The sequence below is a fragment of the Emydura macquarii genome, unplaced genomic scaffold, assembly GCF_026122565.2.
Source record: "Emydura macquarii macquarii isolate MOO-44397 ecotype Brisbane River unplaced genomic scaffold, CSIRO-AGI_Emac_v2 contig_1045, whole genome shotgun sequence".
Taxonomy (NCBI): Eukaryota; Metazoa; Chordata; order Testudines; family Chelidae; genus Emydura; species Emydura macquarii.
In genome coordinates, this window is record NW_027131182.1 from 20,283,015 (window position 1) to 20,306,193 (window position 23,179).

At 39.2% G+C, this 23,179-nt stretch overlaps 1 long non-coding RNA gene across 1 annotated transcript; it reads right to left on the bottom strand.

Annotated features, from left to right (window-relative positions):
- Nucleotides 1–366: 366 nt before the first annotated feature.
- On the bottom strand, nt 367–22,642 carry LOC137151330 (uncharacterized). Its single transcript, XR_010919258.1, has 3 exons — nt 22,523–22,642; nt 9,644–9,741; nt 367–654 (listed from the first exon to the last, which is right to left on the bottom strand). It is a non-coding gene; the product is annotated as an uncharacterized lncRNA (long non-coding RNA).
- Between the last annotated feature and the right edge of the window lie 537 nt (nt 22,643–23,179).

Here is a 23,179-nt window from a genome sequence, read left to right on the forward strand (position 1 = left end):
TAAAAAAAATCAGAATGAGTATATAAAAACTTGCTTATTCTGCCTCACTCCTCTCTAATGTATCACTTTACAGATGTAGATTTTGCCCTTCAAATGGATATGAAAGTATCTTGTTGACAAATGTTCTAACTCAGTGCTCCCATGGCCAGAGGATCCTACAAAGAGCTGAGTTTTGAATTGTGCATAGAGTGGAAACCCCTTACTACTGTCTGCCCACTTGTGCAATGGAACCCCACCAGTTCTTTAGGGCTGGTCAAAACCTTTTAAAATTTTCTCTTTCTTTTTTTTATGAAAAACCAAAGACTTCTGAATACCAAAGGACTGAAACATTTTTGGTTTTCAGAAACTAACCATTTTTAGGGTTTTTTTCTTTTGTTGAAAAATGGAAATTTTCCATGAACAAAGTTTCAGCTATAAATAAAATAATCCCATTCCTTCCAAACTTTTTTGCTGAAACTATTTACCATTTTCTGATCAACTCTGCAGTTCAGCTACCTAAGTTGCTTCTATAGACAGAAGAAGGGACTTGGTATATTCCTCAAATGAGCTGTTTTTCCAGGCTACTTCTCTCTCAAGAGCATGCAATGTTGCCAGTCCTCCTGCTCTCTTACCCTTTATGATGTTAATGAAGATGGCTGTCAGCAGATGCTTCATCTTGACCATGAAAGAGAGAAAGAAGTATTACTGTGGATGTTCTTAAGAAAAATGAAGATCATGATTAACAACAGACACTTGGAAGAAGAGATTAGCATAAACACTGTGTTCAAAGCACATTGAAAAATGTGGAGAATCTCATTACTGCTTTCGGGATTAAAGAGACATCTTAAAGTTTGTGTTGGTGTCAGTACAAGTGGACTTGGAAATAAATAAATCAATAAGTTCATATTGTTTCTTTCTCATGTTTTATTTTAAATAAACAAACAAAAAGCCCCTCTTTTTCCTTGATGCACATTTTCTCTTTTCCTTTGTTCCAGGGAAGAATAAATAACTGAGCTGTGTGTGTGTGTTTTTTGCCAGCATTGATTTTCTGTGAACAACTACGCATTTTGAATGCCATGTACATGAGAAGCTCTCTGAAGAAGTAGAACATTCAGAATGGGCAAGCTCTTCAACTCAAATGAAAATTGGAAATGAGATAGAAGAAATGCTAGCAAGAATTAGAGAATTGTGGTCTTGGAAAGATGGAAGATGAAAGGAAACTAGAAGAGCAATATCCTAATTAAGCAGAAGTGGAAGTCTTACAACCAGAGCACACTTCTATAAATGGTTAGAAGACATTAGACTTTCATTTCTGAGGAAAATTTGTGACTACTCAAACAAGAATAAAAAAACATCAGAGACTAAATGGATGGCTTGGACAGCAAATTACTGTTAAATAGCTCATAAGAACAACAGATAAAGGTCTGAACAAAGATGTCCTTGGAATAAATATCTAATTCTGAAAGTCAGAGAAAATAAAATGATATATTAACACAAAAAGGAAAACTTACCAAAAGAAGTAAAACTACTATGCTGAAGTTTTTAGAACTTAGTCTCTGTGGATCTCAATATTCTTTATAAACATGAACAACACTCCATGTGGTATTACTGCATGTTATAACTGTGGGTAACAGATGCCAAATATTTCAAAAGCGGCCACTGATTTTTGGGTGCCTCGATTTTGGGTTGACAAGCATAAGACTTATATTAGGACTGACTTTCGGAAGCGCTGAATGCACACAGCTTTAACTGAAGTCAGTTGGGCAAATCTCTGTAAATCCAGCTAGAGGAACCACTAATTGGTAACCTGAAAATAGGCATCCAAAATCAGTGGTCATATCTGAAAATGTGGCCAGAGCTAATTTCTCCCACGTCACAAAGGAAGATTGTGACAGAGCCAGGAATAGAATGCCCCCTGCTTAACCACAAGACAATCCTTTCTAATTATTTTATGGAGGGGTGGATAAATAAATAATTCAAAATAAACAGAGTTAGCAGAAGCTTGGTTAGAAAATGGCACAACAACATGTTGCCTGTGCATGCATTTGATAAATGTTAAACTGTAAATGTGCTATATAAATATATATATTCAAAAATATAATATAACAGTGTACAAAATACCAGTAAATATCAACCTAAAATAGCAAATAGCAAACAAGAGTGATAGCATAAATTATTCACAAGGAAATGTGTGATTCTTTAAAAGAAAACTCCAAGAAAATGGAAATAAAACTCCCATCTCTTTTGCTATGCCAAACCACAGTCAAGTATGGAAGCTTCTCTTACAATGCGACTTTGTGTGGTTCTTTTTACAACTTGTATCACAGAACACTTTGCAGAGTTAAATAACACAAGATCTGAATGGTATATTTCTGAAAGCAGTGGCATACAAAGATGGTAAGGTGAATAAATTAACTTTTCAACAATGCCACTTCCAGGGAGTCAGGTTGCATAAATCCAAAGGGTTTAGTCAAGAAGCCAATCACAGAAGGCAAGAGAAATAATCAGCTTCAAAGAAGAGAAAATATACAGAGCCATTGTCTTTTCTGATGTAATTTGGTGCAGCTTCTTTGATTTCGAAGGGGCTGCCCCAATCTAAACACACAGAGACTATGACCTATATTTTCTCAGATTATAAACTCTTCAGGGTGGGGACTGTGTTCTCACCCAGCGAATGAAGCCCTAATCTTGATTGAGCCTACTGGGTGCTACAGATGTATAAATGTTAAATAATAAGATCACTGTGTTAAGCTTTATTTGGATTGATATAAAGAGGGACGCCTACCCATAGTGCTAGGTGGTCTTGGCATGGTTTCCAAGTCACAGGTAAAATTATTGAGCAGTTTACAGCCCTATCCCCAAGAGCAAGCAAAACTCAGCACCCTACAAAACACAAAGCTTTCAGTTGTCCTATGACATTTGAAAAGCGAGAGGGTGAAAGACCAGGAGAGAGATACTGAGGCTAGTCCAAACAGTGGGCACTGTAGTGGAGGAGACTCTTACACCAACTAACTATAGTGAGGTTGCACGGAGGGAAAGGAAAGAGGCTGATGCTAGTGAGAGAATGGGCAGCAGAGAGACAGAAAGAGTATAGTCATTCCTCCTTCAGATCTATCTTCCGTCTTTATGGCTGCTTCTACACTAGCAAATGTAATGCCTGTTTCCTGCAGCAGTAGAACAGCAAGACGTAAGTGCTCGTGAAGACTGGGCATGGGTGTTTTCACCACGATGTCATGAGAGCAGGTTTGAAAACCAGCATTTTCAAACAAAAACTGTTTGTTGTCTCGATGTAAACAGTACAAAGAAGAGAAAAGAAAGTGTATTAAACAGATTAATAGGAAACCCTTGCCAAAGGGAATGGAGTCAATAAATCCAAGAGCAATGAAGGACTGCAGCTGGGGTAAGTTTATGCTGTGGAACAAAGGTGAAGCAGGCCAGGGCATAGTCAGGAATCACAGCAAACTGTGGAAGGAATAAATTCCTGCAGTGCTGCACTTACCCATATTAGTTTATAAAAGGAAAAAAGAAATGTGTTCTATTCTCAGATAATCCATGCACTTGTTTTAGTAATGTAAATACAGAGCTGCAAATGTAAGTATTTAATGCCTTAAACTGCCTATGCAAATGCAGCTCTCAGTTATATTGGTGTAAATCTAGTGGCTTCCATTGGAGCTGCACTGCATTTACCAGGGTGTATCTGAGACTAACATGTGGCTTAGCTGGGGATTCCTAAGGATTTTGGGAAAAAAAATTTTTTTTTCTTTTCGGCTCAGGAGTTTTAAAACAGCAAAGCCCAACTATGTTTCACTTTTCTGAAACAAATGAATGATTATCTCAAGATTTGAAATACCATTAAAGAGACACTGACAGATCAATTTAGGACCAACTTTTCAGTTAATAAAAAATATGCTTTTACAAAGCCTAGTGTGAAAAATTCCTAGGATTTGTAAAATTACATTAAATGAAGTATTTTTCGAGGAAAAACTGTACCCTGACACAGTGACTGCAATGTCTTGCTAATCTAGAAGAACCAGAAAGTGAAGCTTACTAGAGACAAAAGTGAAAAAGAATTTCTGCTGCCATCTGAAGCCTTCAGTGGTCTGAGAGCAATTGGATGATATGGAATTGAGGCTCTTTCGTAAACACTTGGAATGTTTTGCTCATACATATGATCCGGGACATACTTAATTCTCTAAGAAGATATATTTCGTATTCTATAATTAGATAACAGACACAAACAACCCCCCCTCACATGCACATTTTTCACAAAAGAAAGTCATAATTTGAATCACTGTATCAGTCGCTCTCTAGTCATGCTACAGTATATGCACCTCAAAAACAATTCCTAGTAGGTTCTTATATTTTAATGAAGGCCTTCATATAATGCAACAAAGCTACTGTCTATAAAAAAAACATGATTTAGTTTTGCGAGTCACTTTAGTTGGATGGCCTTTTTTCTCTTTGTTTGCATATTATCTATGGCAAGCCATATGCTTTACTGCTCTGGAGTGGCAGAATAGCTAATGTAGTTAATGATTCTATTCCATTGTAAAGAGCAATGGGGTGGTCATTATAGGGTATCTTTATGAAACTGAGCTTCAGAAATATTATTATTATTATTATTATTTATAATCAGATAAGAAGCAAATAACCATTAGTTAAATTCTTCAGTATATTTAAGTATGTATTGCAAAGGAGAATGAGTGGCATGGCATATGTAATGGATTCAGAGAATCTGATCAAACTTGGTCACTTGTTTGATACTGGTCAATACTGTCCAAAATTTGGGCCCATCAGTAGCAACCCAAATGTCATTTCCAGCTGACGGCTGCTTGGTTGGCATGTAGAATGAATTGATGGGCTTACTCTAGTTTCTAGGAGCTAGATGTCCTCATTGCCAATGGCACTAATAATCACTTTTATTAGCAGGCATAACAGAGACTGGAGAGCAAAAGGCTTGGGGACTAAATTTCTGTCCTATACCCAGAGCTGATCACTCCAGAACAGTGCTGAGACATAGTTGTGGGGTAATGCAGGGAAATGATGCATTTCTGCTGCCATGTTGTACCTGTTCTGTAGATAAATTTTAGTCTTCAGAGGTGTGTACTTAGTACCTTTCCCTGACACATGCATTCTCAGCCTGGGGGTTATAATCCACAAGGGATCATGGACATACGTCAGGATCACCTTGCCCTGCTCATGTGGCTAATCTAGGTGTCCCAGCTAGATGGGAGGGCAGTCCCAATATGGAAAAGGGACTGGAATGGAGGGCCTGGTATAGGAACAGTTAAGAACTGATACACTGGCGTTAGCTCCCCTTAGAAAAGAAAATATTCACAGAAAATATCAGCTCCAGAAGAAAGCAGAATTTTTCAACCAATATTAGGAAGGGAAAAAAAGAGACAAGAATGATCTGCTTGCAGAGTGTCATTACAAACAACCCTCATTTGTTTCGGAGAATTACTGTGTTTCTGTGTACAGATGGTAAAAATGTTATCAAATCCATTGCTCTTAACTTCGCTGCTAGTGCTGATACACACAGCGTGGCTCTTACAAGCTTACAGCTGAGCAGTTTGTCATCTCATTAAGCCCTCTGGAGGCCATTACTCCTCAGGGGATTCAGCCAATTGACAATGGTAAAGAAGAGCTCCATTTCACATGTACTTATTTAAAGAACTTGCATAAGCAAATACATAAAGTGCTTGGTATCTATTTTTAAACTAGAGATGGGATCCAAATAATAAAATCCTGAATCTGAACACCTGACATCCGAACTAGGGCAAATGATCCACGCTTTAGCAGACATTTCCAGAAACTGACCAGGATCTATCATCAATAGCAGATGAGTCACTGAGTGTGCAAACTGTGAGGCCACTGTTTAGGTGATAACAGTGTGCAAAGTGACCAAGAAAATGGTTGAGGAGGACAACCAAGAGAGTCTGGGTATAGTAACTTGGATCTGAAGGCTGCCAGTGACTGCACACAGTTTTTCTGCTCTTGCTTTGTGCGTGTAAGGAGAACATATCACATCATGCTGTGATCTACAGTGGGTCCCTATCCGCTTTCTCTGTGTGCATACCTACTCTCTTTGTACTGTATGTATCTAGAGCAATAATGACATGCAGTAGACACCTCTAGTTTAAGTGCTATTCCAGTACAATATTTTTGCTGTTCATCACACCACCTTTTTCAATTGCACAATACTTCTTAGGCCTTTCATCCCTTTGCTACAAATCAGATTTACTCTTCATCATTTATTTTCTTCATTTCACTCAATGTGTATAGTTAAAAATAGGCTGCTCAGTTTCACATTTTTGTTCTCAAGTGGTAGCACAATGCTATTGTATTTGGGTTTACAACACAACAGGGGAATATTTAAACTTGTAATCAATGAGCCAGATCCTTTAAATGTAAATTGATGTAATTCTGCTGCAGTAAATAAAGCTATGCTGATTTATACTATCTAAGGATATGGACAACTGATTTCAATTAAATAAAATATCCTGAGTTTAATATTTTTCTTCCTATTTAGCTCCCTCCTCTCATTTGTTTAAAATGAAATCTACCATCTGAATCTAAATTGTACGATGATGTACCTTTAAAACTGCAATATTTGAGGTGTCATGCTTGATGTAAATTTGATCTTCATTACATATTTGGAGGCTGTGCAGGTAGAAGGTAAGTTTTACAGCATTTTCTGAAAAGTGTAAAATCCCCCTTTGTTTTAGCAAAAATGGAGCCCAGATCTAAGAAGCTCATTATTTTGCAAAACTAAAAACATGTTTTTTTCCATTACTGTTCAGTGCAATAGGTACAAGTGTCAAATGCGCTGAGTGAGTTATTGTTAGGTTATTGCTAAAATCTGAAACTGAGCCAAAAGAAGCCTGACCTCCCCTGGCTGATGATCCCCTACACCTTCCTCTTCCCAGGAGCTTTCACCCTTGAGGGACCATCCATACCATTCCCTCCCAGGAACTCCTGCCTCCCCCACCTTACCTCTCACTGTTGGTAAGCCTCACCTTTGGGTGATTGGTCCATCCCACTTCTTGACCAGTCCCTGGTGCTATGAGGAGCCACTGCAATTTCAGCAGCCAACAGGAGAGGGCCTGGTATGCAGGATGCTGCATGCTGCACACAGGGGCTGCTCTAGTTATAGACGTTGTACCAAGCAGCAATACCATTTACTCAAAATTGGCCTGGTCATCCCTCCTGGCCTCCCACCATGAGAGAAGAGCAATCAGGCCAAATCCTGAGCAGCTCTGCAGCCCCACGTGCCAGGTCACAACACCACTCACTCCAGTTTGGCCTGACTACCTCCCTGTCATATTGTTCCACAGGTTTGGGGGCCCCCACAAACAAGGGCGCAGGGCAAACTACCGTTTATGCCCCACCTCCCTTCTCCCCTAAGCTGCAAGTACTTATTTTGTAATGCACTTGAAGATCCATTGAGTATGAAAGGAAAAAAAAACAATTGGTGGTTGTTCCCAGATTAGCAAAAGTATTCTTTAAAAACAAACTTTCCATGGGAAAACTTGGGAGCAGAGAGGAAGAAGCTCCAAATTTTGCATTAGAATATTTTTAATGCAACCAAGCTAATACCAGAGAATTTTCTTTTGCAGAAAAAAAGAAATCTTTCATCATTATATTGGTGTATGCAATCCAGTCAAGCCATGCCTCTGCGTTCTTATCAACCATGTTCAAGGCATGAAGACCTCCAGGAAGTTGAGTCATTTTGCAGTCCTCAACAATATGTGTCATAGTTTGTGGCTGCCCACATTGAAATAGTGGACTGTCTCTAAAATGCCACTGAAGCACAAATTCCAGGTCTGGTTGGAAACCAATTGAGAAAGCCCCATTGCCATCGTGGTAAATCAAACCCAGGTAGACAGTGAGTGGAGTCTGAGACAAGGTAATTATTTGTCACTTTCTTTGCAGACCATGAAGTTCGCCTTGCATCCTCTGTAAATACTGTAAATCTCTCACCCATAAGCTTGCCACAATGGACACTGTGAGGGCAGATGACTATGTGGTAGATTAAACAAGTCTTTAATTTACTGCAGATGTAGCAGGTCACGCAGTTTTTTTACGAGCTTTGCTATGCTTTTCTCTCTATGAACACTGGGTGAAGCAATATTGCAGAGAACCAGTAACCATGGTAAAGGAGTAATTTAAGTGTGAAATAATATGCATGGTGGAACTTAATGGAATTTCATCATTGTCAAATGCTATTTTCTGTTAAAGAAAGTGTTAATGTGAAACAATGGCTTTTTGCTTAGGAACAATTCTACAGAAGGGTACTGTAAAACAGAAACTGAGCAGTGTAATATACTGTATGATTATAAATTAATTACCAAGTCATTTATTAAGAAAAGATGTATGTATAAACACCTTCTCCATACAGACAATAGCAAGATGAACTAGATAGAGTATATACTAATATGCTTCACTAAAGAGAGAATACAAGCAATTAGGTATCTTTTCGCTGAAGAAAGGATTAATGTAAAGACCCTAACTGTATGGGAAACACAGTAAGCATACACACTTCATTTAAATGAAATGAACATCAGCATTCCCAATTCTATGGTAAATGGATTTTATACTGGATCAATACAGTCTTTTAAGAATATAAAGAGTTTGTGTCTGAAGAGAATATATAGGGGCTAATTCTCCACTCACACCAATGTAAGTCAGGAGTAACTCATTGACCTCAGTGGAGTTATAAAGGTGTAAAATTGCTCTGAGAAGTTAATTGGGCCTAGAAATGATTAATTATGAATGGATAAATTGTCATTTGAAATCAGAGAAGTTGAACCAGTCTAAAACTGGAGTGACCCAACGATGAAACAGTCCCATAAAAATCTAACATTTCACAATGGTCACCATTTAAAAATAAATATTTACCCACAGTTACATTTGAGAGACCAGCATTATTACCTGGGAATCTAGAATCTCAGCTATCAGCAAGTGAACAACTGAGTTTTTAAAGGTGACCAATGTACTTCTACAGAACATTTGTATTGTTCGAGGATCTCAGAATGGCTTTAATTAAACCTGTCAGTCTGTGTGGGCAAGTGTGTAACCAATGGTCAGCGTGTTACATGTACTTCTCTGTGTCCAGTCCACAGAGGATATGAGTTTCAGAGCTCTCAGCTACAGAACCTGGTTGTTTAGCTCAGGCTGTCTACACGAACTTATGCTTTCAGTTCTGGACATGCTGCGTCAGCCACAATGAGGGCCACTGCAAATGTAAGTATTAATACCTCTGTATTGCCGATGGAAACACTAAAGTATGGAATAGTTAAGTGATTAGCTAAAGGTGAAACAGTGAGTGAGTGGCAGAGGAGGGAACAGAATACACTGCTGACTCCCATTCCCGGAGCACAATCTGAGACCCCAGCAAACACACCAGATACAATATATTAACAGCTCCCAAAAGGATATTAGTTACTACCAATTATTTTAATCCAGTTTGCAGAGCAGGTTTTACACCTACCATATGCATCTAAAACCAGTTCCCAGCACTGGGAATTAAAATCACTAGTAATAACACTTTGAGTCCACAGTAAGGCTAAAGAGGACAGAAGGATCTAGAGGGTCCTGTAGAAAGACGTAGCAATGCAGACAAAAGTTCTGGGCAACATTCTCTAAATAACACTTAACGTACTGTAAAATCTTCTTAAATGTTTTTCCATTCCAGAGTTTTGATGCTCAGCTGGATGTGCTCTTCCTGATAACTGAGGATCCAAATGTCAGATCAAGAATCTGAGAACAATGTCAAGAATTCTGTGTTAGCAGCAGATTATTAAAAGAATAGCTGTCCTATTTTTTTTTCCTTTCTCTCTAAGCCCTAAACATCTTTCATTCATATTCAGTAAGGAAGTACTCTCCAGGCAACCAAACATTGTACCCTGGTCCCAGTTTGTGATTTCATTATCTAGCTTAATCCCATTAGACACTGATCTTTTAAACAGCAGGAAAACTGCTGACAAAATGCCACCAACAACATTAAAATTCTGTTCACAGGGGGAATTTAATATCACAATTAGCTGCAATGGCAACATAAGCATTATAATTGTTTACATATATTTAACTACTGATTGGGGAATTAAAAAAAACCCAACTAGATATTTGCTAACCAACATGGGGGCTCAGTTGATAGATGTTGTTTGCTCCTAACTCAGGAATCTGCCAACACAGTTCTATAAGGAACCTTCTATATAGTGGCTAGGACTACCTGATACTTCAAAACATTTTAACTAACTAGGTGTATTGCATGTGACTCTCAAATAAAGAACACACAGATTTTATTAACGATGGAGAAACAAACGATCTAAGTATTATAGACTTAGGATAACATTATCAAAAGCACGTAAGTGACCTAGGTGCCTGAATCCATTTAGAAAAAAGTGATCGGGCATTTAGGAGACTAAATCACAATGAAAGTTAAGTCACTTACATGCTTTTGAAAATGTTACCCTCAGAGTCAGCTTCTAATATCCTTACTCATGCTGGGTAACACTTTACAAACAGTACTATGGACTTCAGTGGGTGTACGCATGGAATAAAGTAGTATTCAGTTTGAGTAAAGATAGAACTTGGCCCATTAAACCTCCCTTTCACAACTGTCTAGTATCCTTGACCCTTTCAGTCACTCCATGGGATGCAATAGGGAACTCAGACCCAAAACTGAGGACAAAAAAAATACAAGAAGCTTAGAGTGTGTGACATTAATTTATTAAACAGAAATGTTTCAACTATTTTTGTAATCTCAGTTTCGAGTTGACATTTCTATTGGAAATAACTAACTCTAGGGCTACATGGGAAAAAGGGAGGTTTGTGTATGAAATAAGGGACAGTTTGGAGATCTGTTCTCTTTGGAGGAGAGGAGAGAGTTGGTTACAATGCTGTAGCAAAGTTGAAGCCAAGTACCAGTATTGATACATGAAGATTGCCCAAGAGCACAAATGTCTACACTGAAGTACTCTTTGGTATCCAGCCAGGAACTGAAACAACAGATGCCTTTATTTTTTGTGAATTTGCAGGAGCTCTGCCTATCCCCTTCACTCACTCCCCACATGGACATTTTCTACTGGTTTCAGTTAACATTTAGAACAAAGAAACGTATTCATTGGTTTAGCTGCTCACTGAGGTTGCTGGCCTTCAGTAGAAATGATCTGAGACCAGGAACCAAAAGAGATTAACTGAAGGATTCAAGCTGAGCCAATTGGAAATGCTATTAGGAAAATCCCATTCAGTTGCTCTCCAGTTTCTCCAATGGCTTGCCAGACCCAAAGGCTGCGTGATCTTCCTTGTTGTCATTCACAGGATGTCTTTGTTCCTTCTTTCATTGGCCACCACTCTAATAGAACCCTTCTTCTCTAAAAAGGCAGAACATCAGCCTCAAGCAAAAGAACCGTTCACTGCCTCCTCCATAGCGAGGGAGGGAGAAATGCAAGATTTATTTCACTGGCACAGTGCCCATGTATGGGTAAGAACAGAATTCACTGGGACTAAGCACAAAGCCAGAAGATACTGTTGCCCACATTGTAAACCAAATCAACATTACCAATGGAATGAATTCCGAATTTCCTCCCTCCCAAAACTGACACCTTAAATAGGCTTATGCTATTATACCATGGAAAGAGACAGCAGTCTTCAACCGACTAGCCACAAGAGAATGTGAATGCCTGTTAGAGGATGTGCACAATCTTGAGATGGGGCACAGAATAGACTCAAAGCACAAAGACCCACAAGCATCCCCCAAACATGCTGCAAGTCAAAAAAGAGAGGCAGGAGCTAGAAAACTGCTGATTCTCTGTCCACTGAAGGCAGTCTATAAATAATTTAGTTGGCTGTTCTAAGCTGCATATTCCCCCACCAGTACCTAGACTAAAGTCCATGTGCATAAACATCATTAGTTAATATGACTTGAAGCAACACTAAATAGGCCTGCAAGCTCTGTGGCATCCCATGTGGTGATCACAGACCTTTGGCATTGGTTAGCAGCAAACACCAGCACAGCAGGGTGTCACGTGAGGGGAGCACAGAAGTGTGTGGTTGTGTTTAACTGGGTGAGGATCTGCAGGTATGGAACTGGGATATACACAGAACCATGGCCTCTATGATGGTTCTGCCCACTCCCCATTCTAGGCTACAGCTACCCTTAGAGCTGGGGGTGTGATTCCCAACTTGTGTAGACACACTCAGGCTAACTCTCATAAAGCTAGTATGCTAAAAATAGTGTAGCCATGGTAGCATGGGCAGCAGTGAGTGTCAGCACAGGCTAGCCACTTCAAGTACACAGCTGCCTGGACTTTGTGGGTATGTACTTGGAGCAGCTTCCCTGTGCTGCTGCTCACTGCTGCATATGCTAAAGCAATTACTCTGCTTTTTTAGCACCCAAGCTGGATGAGAGCTAGCACAAGTGTATCTGTGCAAGCTGGGAATCACCCCCCTACCTCCAAGTTCAGACGTAGCTTTAGTCCCAAGGAGCGTTTGGTGGGAAAGAATGTGGCTGTAACAGTCATTTTTTTAAAAAGTAGCTGACCTCTGTGTTGTTATATGGAAGGTAAATGCAGGCCCCCTAAGTTCAGAATCATGGTCAGAGTGGGTTCCTCTAAAGAATCATCCTCTGGGCCCATAGGTATCATACTGGAGAACATATTCATAGAGTTTAAGGCCAGAAGGGATCATCTTACCACAGGTCATTGCATTTTGCCCAATAATTTGAGCTCAACCATTTGTGTTTGACTAAAGCTAAACTAAACTAGTGTTGACCTATATACTATGGACAACATTTCCAGAGTTTTTCAGTAGTTCTGTATGCCTCTATCTTTGGGTGCCCCAACTGCCGGCAGCTTGCACCTGTTTCTCAGTGGAGCTGAAGACCCAGACCTCCATTCAAGAGATTCACAGCTGCTGGTGCTCAGCACTTTTGAAAATCAGGTGCAAGGTGTCTCAAGATGGACACCCCAAAAATGAACGCAAATAGAAGTATTTCACTCTTCTGAAAATGCATGGTGCCTGATGTACTCCGGTCACAGAGCTAGTGAGGACCCCTCATGGCCATGCACTAAGACAGCTGTGAGAGGAATCCAACTCCCCACTGCTCTGGATTTCCAAGAGTTTTAGGGGTTTTGAGCCTCAGCAGGCTACAGTATTGGTTTCTCCTTTGGCCGCTCTGGCACATTTCCTGGGTACTGACTCTAGTCTGCTACCCCTTCATGGAAGTGGAGTACCTCAGCCCATCTGCTTGAGACCCCCAAAGAGCAATTCTGACTGCACAGATGCCCTATTTATCTAAACACACCTGTCCCAGAACTCCACCCTGAAGGAGTGAAGCTTCTGGTTTACAGTCTAATTCTCTCTGGGGCACACAGCAGTTGTGAAGCAGTCAACACACATTCATCCAAACTGCACAGACTACAACAGATTATTGCTCTTTATTATTTAATCATGTAAAGCACAAGAGAGTATAGGTTGTTCAAAACAATAAACATCTTAAACCACTATTTCCTTCACTTTCTAGCTCACCCTTCCCTTTGGAATCCTTAGGAGCCATCAGTGCCCAGGAAGGTAGGCAGGGAAGGTTTCCCCTACCTCATGCAGGCTGTTAAGTGGTGCATGATTTTTCCCTCATGGAATCCCTTACCCACTTTCTGTGACCCTGCTCTCTCCTCCCTCTTCTTCTTTGGCTCCCTCTGTTCCTGTGTTACTTGCTATTTAACACCTTACCAGCAGTTCTTAATTTGTTCCAGGGCTTGTCAGGGCTGATCCCTGGAACCTCAGCGCTTCTGGGTTTGCCACACTGGTTATGAGAGTAAAAAATTGCTTGAGCCCCAGTACCTCTTTCATTACAAATTAAGCATTGCCTTTCATAGAATCATAGAATCATAGAATCATAGAGTTGGAAGGGACCTCAGGAGGTCATCTAGTCCAACCCCCTGCTCAAAGCAGGACTAACCTCTGCTATATCATCCCAACCAGGGCTTTGTCAAGCCGCAGCTTAAAAACCTCTAAAGATGGAGATTCCACCACCTCCCTAGGTAACCCATTCCAGTGCTTCACCACCCTCCTAGTAAAAAACTTTTTCCTAATGTCCAACCTAGACCTACCCCACTGCAACTTGAGACCGTTGCTCCTTGTTCTGTCATCTGCCACCACCGAGAACAGCCTAGCCCCATCCTCCCTAGAACCCCCTTTCAGGTAGTTAAAGGCCGCTATCAAATCCCCCCTCATTCTTCTCTTTTGCAGACTAAACAAGCCCAGTTCCCTCAGCCTCTCCTCATAAGTCCTGTGCTCCAGCCCCCTAATCATTTTTGTTGCCCTCCGCTGGACCCTCTCCAACTTGTCCACATCCTTTTTGTATTGGGGGGCCCAAAACTGGACACAATATTCTAAATGCGGCCTCACCAATGCCGAATAGAGGGGAATAATCACTTCCCGTGACCTGCTGGCAATGCCCCTCCTAATGCAGCCCAATATGCCATTGGCCTTCTTGCCAGCCAGGGCACACTGCTGACTCATATCCAGCTTTTTATCCACTGTTACCCCCAGGTCCTTTTCTGCAGAGCTGCTGCCCAGCTCGTCGGTCCCCAGTCTATAGCTGTGCATGGGATTCTTTCTTCCTAAGTGGAGGACTCTGCACTTTTCTTTGTTGAACCTCATTAGATTTCTTTTGGCCCAATCCTCCAGTTTGTTTAGGTCACTCTGTATCCTATCCCTACCTTGCAGGGTATCTACCACTCCCCCCAGCTTAGTGTCGTCCGCAAACTTGCTGAGGGTGCAATCTACCCCATCCTCCAGATCATTAATAAAGATGTTGAACAAAACCGGCCCCAGGACCGACCCCTGGGGAACTCCACTTGTGACCGGTTGCCAGCTAGACATGGAGCCATTGATCACTACTCGTTGAGCCCTATGCTCTAGCCAGTTCTCTATCCATTTTATAGTCCTTTCATCCAACCCATACTTCTTTAACTTGCTGATAAGAATACTGTGAGAAACCGTATCAAAAGCTTTGCTAAAGTCAAGGTATATCACATCCACCGCCTTCCCTACATCCACAGAGGCAGTCACCTCATCATAGAAAGCAATCAGGTTGGTCAGGCATGACTTTCCCTTGGAGAATCCGTGTTGACTGTTCCTGATCACCTTCCTCTCTTCCAAGTGCCTTAAAATGGATTCCTTAAGGACCTGCTCTTTCAGCTTCCTTTGTTTTGTCTTTTGGGTAACTTTCCACTGCTCCTTCCTTCCCTCACTCCCTTCAGAGGTCAAGCTAAAACAAAATGTGCAGTCTCCTATTCCGCCTAAAATGGCCATTGATTTTTTCTTTGTGTTATTCTTGATATTAAATGTATTTGTTATTTCAATGGTAAAATAATTTGTTTAGGTAGCTGATCAAGAGTACAGAGTTCAGCCTTTAGTAGTTTAAATTCCATCATCAAATAAATTCCATCAATAAATCACCTGAAAATGAATAGTACATAATGTGCCAACTATAGTTATTAGTTCGTAGTTGTACATGGAATCCCTTGGCAAATAATTTCTTGAAAAAAATGCCAGTAACTGACCGCAAAAGTGGTGCAAAATATTTTCGACATTTTGTGTGAAATTTTGCTGTGAAAGATCTTTTGTAAAATATTTTCTAATTTTGCTGTGAACTCTTTAAAAACGAGGCATCTGAAATCTCACAGAGTTCTAATCATAAGAATCAAACCTATTCTCCGTACTTTTTATTTAAGATCTACTTTCAAATGGTTGATTTCACTTTTATCTGACACTGCAACTGTTTTGTTTTCCTTTCCCCAGTTTAAAGATTAGCTATTTTTTGTAATAAGTTCCTGTGCAAAAAAAAAATAAATGAAGAATTGCATATAATAACTGAGGGGAAATTAAGAGACAAACAGGTGTGTCTATATGTGTGTGTGAGACAGAGAGAGAGAGGGAGCGCCTGAAAGTGAGGATTATTGTTTCTGTGCCATTGGGTTATCATTAGGAGGCCACAACAACATGGTGAATACTGAACTTAATATTACATAAATTCTGTATCTTGCCTATTGTACTAATACTATGAAAAAAATAGTTGTTCCCCAAAATTCATGTGTTTTAAGAATAAAGTCTGAACTTAAGCGTCTCCCGTCTTTTACTAACACACATACTTAAGTAGTACTTCTGTTACACGTCCTTCTACTGTACTTTAAATAATCCCCTTTCATTTTGCTCAAAAGGGTGCTATCCAAAGGGATTGTAGGTTTTCTTTTAATGAATAAGGACACTGCAGAAGAGAAAGCAGACCATAAGGAGGGAGCTGTGAGTGTATTATAACAACATGAAAGATATTTTATTTTGACTTGAAGTCTAGTGGAGCCGGATTAAGACAAAAAAAGAATTCCAGTATTTAATATCCGCTTGCTGCTAATATTTTAAATACTATATGTTGCACTATTTCAGCCTATCACTTTTTATATTCTTTAACCTAAAAATCATTTTTTTAAAAGCACATACTTTAAGTTGTGAGTAGAGGGAAGGTTGCTTGAACTGTAAGATGTATCTATCTGTCATTCAGTGACAGATCTTGATGAGCTCAAAATATACTATGTCTGTAATCAGACATTTGCTGCCCTCTTTTGGAACAAATAAGTGAAGATACAGCAGATGATTCCATGTGTTTTGTTATTATCAACTGTTTTCCTTTGCCACGTTGCTCATAGACAAAGGGCTACTAGTCAGCTATTAAGTATACTGCATTAGAAATACATTATTGTTCTTGGGCACTTTACCTTGATTGACCCTTACCAAAACAAAAACAGTAATAGGAGAAAACACTTTAAACCAGGTGGTTCTCATTACATGCATTATATAAATATATTTACATTGAATACATCTAATCAAAAATAGGAGCTTCGTTACTCAAAACGTATGATAATAACTCACATGTAAACTCTTATTTAATAGCAGTAGGATTGATTTTGATTAAATAAATATTAGTTAAATTTGATTAGTGTACAGAAAACATAATGAAGTCAGTCTTATTGTGGCAATAGATGAAAATAATTAGTAAAGAATATTAATTTCTCTTTGTTCAGTAACGGTCATTTTACTGAAAGTGAGATCTAATGAACAGAGGGACAAATGAAATGCAAAGTAAAATTTTAATCTGGAATACTACAGAAAAATATCTAGCATGCTCTCAGAGATGGTATGGTCTATAATGCGTCAGGGAAAACATCAGCAGGCTATCAGGAAATCTAATTGGGGCATTAGGACAATAGCAGCAGGTTCTGACACTGGCCAAGGACATCATGATTAATATTAGATACCCAAATGGCTGTTTAAAGACAGAGCCATTAGTGTATGCTGGGAGAGGATGTTTTGTGAATGGCTGAGTTTCTAAATTAAGGAGATTCTGCTATGTAGGACAGGTTGCTGAAGATAACGTTATTGTATGCTCAAAGAAAGTCCACTTATCCTACAGACAGTCACTGTACACATAGGTTAATCTGTACCAATGTGCTTTCCTGTACAATCTGTCTATTATGATGATAAAAAACAAATACCATTCTCACTACCATTTAAAATCTTTGTCATGGAATCGCCAAGTAAATAAGGATTGCCTAAATTCTCCATCTTTATCCTAAATAAAGATTTGACTTTAAACAACGTGTCATATATAAAAACAGCAATTTTATTGTGCATGTCATTTATTAAAAGCAAAACATGACAATGTAGCCCTTTAAAAAAAATAGCTGCAAAAGCTATTCATAATTATAAATCTACTAGAAGCCAAATGAATAACATTTTCCATATGATGGGACCCAAACCCAGATCTTGCTCCAGACACTTCCCAAACTTTAGGATAGTCAAGATCTGATCATCCTGCCCTGGCCTGTATAATGGACTGAATCAAAATCCTGGGAGTCAAAAAATTAATGGCCTTATAGTCTAGACTGGATATCACTTTATATGTTTGCTATCATTAAGACTGCCAGTTTAATGAAAATTGTTTGAATATGTTATGTGTCAACGTGATCAAATATGAAGAAGAGGATTTCAGGTGGCTGGATATTTTTTTTAAGTTAATTATGCTGTGATATCTATGCTGTGATATCTAAAGTTGACCATTTAAAAAGTTTAAACAACACACACAACTCAAACCTGGCTTACCTGCTGTCCAGTACAATGACCCTAATTCAGCAATATACTTAAATGAGTGCCTAACTCTAAGCATATGAACAGCCCCATTGAAATCGAGTAAGTTGGAGGCCAGTATTTCAAATGCTGTTAGGATTTTGTGAGGCTCACTTGCTTTTGCACACTGTGACAAATGCTGACTCATCATTGCCATATGCTAGTATGTGTTAGAGAGTTTTTAACTGGCAAACACAAAAATATTAATGCAGGGGTGACCATCTTTCCCCATAAGCCTAAAAAGAAAGGAAAATGTTTGAGAGACAATGTGGGTGAGGTAATCAACTTCTGTTGGTGAGAGATACAAGCTTTCGAGTTTACACAGAACTCTTTTTCAGTAAGCTCGAAAGCTTGTCTCTCTCACCAATAGAATATGGTCTAATAGAAGATGTTACCTCACCCACCTTGTCTCTCTAATATCCTGAGACTGACACAGTTACAACAACACTGAACAATGTTTGTCAGGCTGCTGTCTTGGCCAACACCAGAGATTGAACCAGTCACCTCCACAACTAATAGCATGATTCTATACAGCTTGTTCTTAAAACCCAGACTCTATATGTAGCTAAGAGCTGTAATAGAGCAACATCCTTGTGGATCAGCAAAGAGGGAGGATGCATAACATACACTGAAAAGTGGGTTATATTACATACTTCCTCTGGAGACAGGAAGTCCATCCTGAGTATTAGCATGCAAATATTTATATAGCACAGTCAGTGCACACAGTACTGTACGGGAGGTGAGGTGTGCCATGCAAGTAATAGGACCGTATGCCAAAAAGTTTAATTTAAAAGTTCAGTGAGGGGTACAAAACTCTACAAAATAAACAGTGGCATAGTTTTGCTGTTAGGGTTTGAGTCTAGCTTAGAAAAGAGGGATTGTCTTGTGGTTAAGGCTTGGGCTGGGACTTAGAAAATCTGGGTTCAACAGTTGACTTTGCCACAGATTTCCTGTGTGACCTTTATTTCATTAGTAATAAATAATGTGGATGGGGTAGAGTTGTAAGAAAGATATCTTCATTATGTGGGCTGAGTGGCCCATGTTAGAATTTATGAGATAGATACTTAGCCTCTGGCTGCATTTCTGAGCCCGTTCGTGGCACCCAAACTAGGTGCTTCCTTAAACCCGAACTTCTTTCTGGAATAATCTTCTTCAAGTTTCTTCTCATCCAGTTTCCAGTCATTTACTGGAGGTAGGCATCAACAATCTCAACCAACAATGGGCTTAAGACCAGATTTTTAAATAATTTAGGTGCCTAAAGATGCAGATAGGTGCCTAATGAATGAACTACTGGCACTTAGCTGGATTTGTAGGTGCTCAAATGCCTTTGAAAATCTGGCCTTCAGTGCCTCTTCACTTAATTTCCCTAGCCAAAGTAGGCAAGGTGTAATTCACAAGTCACTGGATGAAGTTCTCCCAGCATCTCTAGAACCTCAGTGACTGATGTTGGCTGGAACCCAACCAGATAAGACAATGCCTTTCTTCCGCCACAAAAGGTCAGAAGTCAATAGAAAATTTCCTTAAAGAAGCAGAAATCGAATTGTTACTAGGAAGAGGAAACAATGATTTACTACTCTGTCAGCAACCTACATTTGAAGAATTCCACTGGAATATATTTGTCAGATGCAATGCTGGAAGACAATGTTTTTTCACTTCCATCACAGCTATGGTAGAGGACTTTAAAAAACTTTCTGTGCTGCAAATGCTGTGCAAATTCTGCCAGTGGTCCTCTAATTTACATCCCATACATATGGTTCTTGTCTACACAAACATTTAGTTCGCAACAAGCTGGGGTGTGAATCTAACCTGCACTAGCTGGTTGGGGACTTACTGATGCACGTTAACAGTTCATTAATGTACTTTGATTAGTCTTATTTCAAAGACGACTAAATTCAAGCATATAAACAAAATGTTAATGTGTGTTAGCAGGATCCACAATGGACAGTTAGTCCATGACAAGCTAGCGTGGGTAATTTCACACATCAGCTTGTTGCTTTTAGACAAACTCTCAGTCTGTCATAGTCATCCATAAACATGGTGACTTTTGAAGATGATTTATAGGAAAAAGGAGCTTAGGAGGTGTTGTACAGATGATCTAGGAAATAGATCATCATAATGTCCTGCAAGGCCATTGATAGAATGGCTAATACACTATCTTTGCAATTCTCATTATAGCTATTCAGCTGTACTAACACACATAAAATATTTGTATTAGTGGCATTAGAGTTTCCAAAAAAATATTTCAATAATTTATTTTAAAGTAGCTGTTACTGGGCCCATTTTGATCAGGGTTCCTTAGCTGTACCTGCAAAAATTGCAATCACATATATTTTTGAAAATACGCATTTGTGCATGTAAAATTGGTGAGTGCATATGCAGGTTTTGCATGTACCTGAGTATACGCTTAGAGTCTTTACAATAATTATTAGACAGGCCCAAACTCAAAAGTTATTTATTTTTAAATTGTGTTTTGTAGTTAATGGCAGGAGCAAGCACCTAGAGCCCAGGATAGGCATATTTTGCATTACTGTATTTAAATCCATATAAATAAAATTGCGTGGTGGCTTCATTTTATGACCAAATCTCTAAAAGAGATAAAATTAAGACCACAATAAACAACATATTCACTTGTTTAGTCTACTCTGATTTGATCCCAGCTGTCCATAGGTGAAGGTCTAGTATGTCAGCCAAAGGTGCTATCAAGCTCCTAAACTATATCATAACTTCGTACACATACTTTGTTCAATCTAAAAGTTACTTTTCTATTTACATCTTATATCTTTGCCTATTTACATCTACTATCTATTGATACTAAAAGAGCAGCTTTTTTCCATGCAATCTGATTTCATTAAACTCCAGACATTTTGGTACCTAAAATCCATTGAAAAATGACTTGGATTTCAGAATATACACTGGTGTTCGGGATTCATTACATTTAAGTAACATACGGAGAAAAGAAAAATGAGTGGAAATGGAAAAGGAATCCAATTTAAATAAGATTATGCACAGGTAAGGATATTTATTTTACAGGAGTCTGCAGCACCTTAAATCCTTGTGTGTTACCCCCATATATACACTGGGTCATGTTTTTAGTACTTCAGCAACATTGCAGAAATAAAAAGACATATAATTCGTTTCCAAGGACCACATGAGAAGAGCCGTTTCATCATGTGTACAGTATAAACTCCAGAGATTCTCAAGGGGTTAAGAGAACAGGAAAGAGAGAAAGAAAGGTGAACCACAGCTGTCATTTATTTTATTCTCAATTCTAGTTTTCTTAAGGGGTTTAAAACTGTCACCCTGATCAAAGGCCTGGCACTTAAGGCAGCCTCCAGGCAACGAAGAAGAACAACACTTTTCTGTCTAGTGTCTCCTCTCAGAATCCGTAATTCAGAAGTTGCCAATGACCTCCATCATAGCAGCATTTCCTTATTAGATATAAGATATATTGGAAAATGCATATCCTGGTAGGTGAATCACAGATATCTACTTTTCCTATATATCAATGTGTTAAAGAATATATGGAAATATAGTTCAATATATTGAGGGTTACCATTTGTTTATGTAGGCCCAGGTTCCTTGGTCCGGCTAAGCTGTGCTCTATGAAAGATGAGAGTAGAAGGTAAAGGAGGTTTTTTACCACCTGCTCCATTCCTTCCAAACTCACTGATCCACTTTAGAAAAACTATCTGCTAAACCTGCAGCTTTTAGAACAGTATTATATAGAACTAGTATTACCAACTAGACCTGAATGGAATTCAGAGCTCATGCTAAAAATAGCATACAAACAATCAGAGATTCAATGTTTTAGGGTATGTCTTCACTCACCGTGGCACTGTTGGTGCCGTCGGATCAATTCTTCAGGATTGATTGAGTGGCAGTAGAGACCTGCTCAATCAATTTGGAAGTCAACACAATAAATCCACTCCCACAAAAAGATTAATGCTGCATCGACCAGAGGGCATTTCCCGTTGGTGCAGCATAGCGGGGACGCCATGCTAATTAGAATTTAGGAAGTCACCGGGAGATACGCAAGCTGCACAAGCTACGTAGAGTATCTCCCGTTGATTGCCGCCAAATTTCGCCATGGGGATGTAACTAACCTGGCCTTAGTTACATTTCCTACTGCCACTGCCACTACCTCTTCTACACAAAGCAGTTGTATATTTTCCATATTTTTCAGTTTTAATGTTTAAGCACAAACTGCTATCCACTCCAGATTCATTGTAGTCATCACAGGTTTCAAGATCAAACACACAACTATAGATGCTAGTCAAAATCCCCAAAGATTTTTCTTAAAAAACAAACAAACAAACAAACAAAAAAGACATACAAGTAGGAAATTCTGGCTCACCAGGACTGAAATTCTCAATGACTTGCATTTCAGTTATTTTCTTTCTTCTTTTTATTCCTTCAGTCATAAATTGTTTCTCATGGGAGAACATTCCCCCGAGAAACAGAAGTTGTAGTTCTCCTTAGGTGACTGCTCTCAGCCAAAGCAAAAATCTTTACTGGAAAGACCACAAATGCCAAGAACTCACCCAGCTGCAGGAAATTCTTCAGCAATGATTCCTATTAGGTAAAGAAGTGCCCTAAATGCCTTAATTGTTATGGAGACAAGGTGGGTGAGGTAATATCTTTTATTGGACCAACTTCTGTTGGTGAGAGAGGCAAGCTTTCAAGTCACACAGAACTCTTCTTCAAGTCTGGGAAAGGTAGCTGTTATGAGTGTTCTGAAGGGGAAGCTCTATTTGAAATTGTTTAGAATAGTGACATTACGTTGGATCCTTGAAGGTGAAATGTTCATCTTCTTGACCAATAAAGTGACAGGATAGCCCAGGGAATATCTTGCATATCTCCACATGGGGACAGTCTAAATAATGTAAAACTCTCCAAGGGTTTCCTCTAGAGATTCTCAAATCTGCACAGAAACCTGCACATTTCCAGAAGAAGCCATTTATCTCAGTAATGTGATTCCCTAAAGACACTATCTTTTATCATCCTATATTAT